This window comes from Nematolebias whitei, chromosome 6, assembly GCF_014905685.2.
Source record: "Nematolebias whitei isolate Nwh7 chromosome 6, NemWhi1, whole genome shotgun sequence".
Classification (NCBI taxonomy): Eukaryota; Metazoa; Chordata; class Actinopteri; order Cyprinodontiformes; family Rivulidae; genus Nematolebias; species Nematolebias whitei.
The window spans coordinates 9,128,215-9,130,545 of NC_056503.1; positions in this window are offsets into that span (position 1 = coordinate 9,128,215).

Here is a 2,331-nt window from a genome sequence, read left to right on the forward strand (position 1 = left end):
GTTTCAAAAAGTTGTTTAAAACTACAAAATGGCGTCAGATATTTTTTAATTTCATCATAACTTTTTTGTTTACAAGTACTAATTTTCTTGTCATTTCTCAAACTCAAAAACAGTTTGAAAGCACACGTTGGATTGCCCAAACAGAAGTAAACAGCATGAGCTCAATAAATGTTACGTAAAGTACATTCTCAGATTTATACGAATATAAACTGTTACCATATTTTTCACCCTATAAGTAGCATTTTTTTGTTGCATAATTTGCATGCCCTGCAACTTATTTATGTTTTTTCCCATATTTATAAACCAATATTTGGCTGAGATATGACCATTGTCAGCCGCTAGATGGCACCCAATAGTTTGGCATGTTGTTGTGTCATGTAATAGGTAAAAGTGGCTATTAATGACACAATCAGCTTGCCATACTTTGCCACCTTTGTCTAGCAACTGTCAAATCAGCTTCATTTTGCTGCCCCGCCCCGGAGAAATGCAGCTAATTTAACCATTAAAGTGCATTTATTAAGTAAAAGTTGCAGCGTTCCTCCTTCGTGATTTCTTCCCTCAGAGCGCTCCCGGAGCACCGAGGCAGCAAATACTTTTGAAATGCAGCTGATTTCACAGTTAAAGTGCATTTATTAAGTAAAAGTTAAACTGTCATTAGTTCTGATCTGATCAAGATGGCGCCGGTGTATGTGGCTGCTCGTCTGTCTCTCTCGCATTTGCTGTTGTTTGTGTTGTTTCTGACCTGGGTTGTCTGCGGAGCTGGGTCTCTGCTGGTGTACGATCGCAATACATTACTAGACCTCCGGCCACTGGTCCAGGATATGGAATTATTGGATGTTGCTGGCCAACAATCCTTGCCCCCGCTTCTGTCGGAGATTCCAAGCTACCTGTTCTGGGTTCCTGCGCTGCTTACACGGCGGAGACGTCATCGTCGTCACGGTAGACGAAGCGGCTGGCTGGTGAAGCTGAAGTTTTATATGACGCACTGTTCTGCTTTTAACCGATCATCACATGGATCGTTTCTGGGCTCTCGGGTGCCTCGGCGTTTCTTGGATCCCGCTCATGTCTGCTTGGTGCCAGTGGTCGGCATTCAAGCTCCTCTGCATCGCCGTCCCCGCCCTTCTTGGATCAACATGCGCCGACGGTGTCTCCAAAACCTGAGACCGCTGTGCCGGGTTTCCCGACCTGTCGACGCCCAGGATCCAGTTCCTGTCAGGATTGGCCTGATAAACGCCAGGTCGCTTGGGAATAAAACTTTTATTCTTCAGGACTTTTTTAGCTGCCAAAACCTGGATTTTTTGTTTGTGACTGAGACGTGGCTGAGTGTTGGTGAGTACAGCGCTCTATCTGAGCTCTTACCAGCAAATTGTGCTTATTTTAATTCACCACGGGCCTCGGGGAGAGGGGGAGGCACAGCAACTGTTTACAAACAGGACTACAAATGTAAGCAGTGTTTTCTACAGACGTCTTTTCCCAGCTTTGAGTTTACGTCTTTTGAGATGAGACACGTAAACCCAGTTTTCTGTGCTGTCGTCTACCGGCCCCCCAAATATAATAAGGATTTTTTAAGTGACTTTTCTGACTTTTTATCTGGGATTTTAACTAATTATGACAAAGTTCTTTTTGTTGGAGACTTCAATTTGCACGTGTGCTGTCCTGATAAGCCTCTGGTAAAGGACTTTTTAAGCCTTCTGGACTCTTTTAATCTGGTACAGGCCGTATCCGGCCCTACACATGAACATGGACACACATTGGACCTGGTTATTTCCTGTGGTCTGCCAGTGACTAATCTGGAAATCTGTGATGCTGTGTTCTCGGATCACCTGCCTGTTTTTTTCAGTGTCACTTTGACACCTACTACAGTTAAAACTCGCGCTGCTGTTCGGCGCTGTCGGATTATTAACCCTTCCACTGCCACTCAGTTCTCTGCTGCTTTTCTTCAGCTCTGTGGATCATCTGACTTCCTCCACTCCAATACAGAAGAGCTCTGGTCATGGTTCTGTTCTTCCTGTCAGACCATCCTGGACTCGGTTGCTCCGTTAAAAACTAGGCAGCCAAGGATTAAACCTGAGCCTTGGTTTAATGACAGAACTCGTGCTGTAAGGAAGGAATGTCGTCGTATTGAACGCAGATGGAAAAAGGACAAACTGCAGGCTACTTTTCAGATTTTAAAAGACTGTTGGCGTCTCTACCAGAGCACGGTTAAAGAAGCAAAAAGGGAATATTTGGCTAGTGTTATTTCTTCAAACAGCCATAACCCACGTGTTTTATTTGACACCATTGACTCTGTGCTTAATATTCCACAAAATGCCTGTTTGGAAGCTTCTCCTG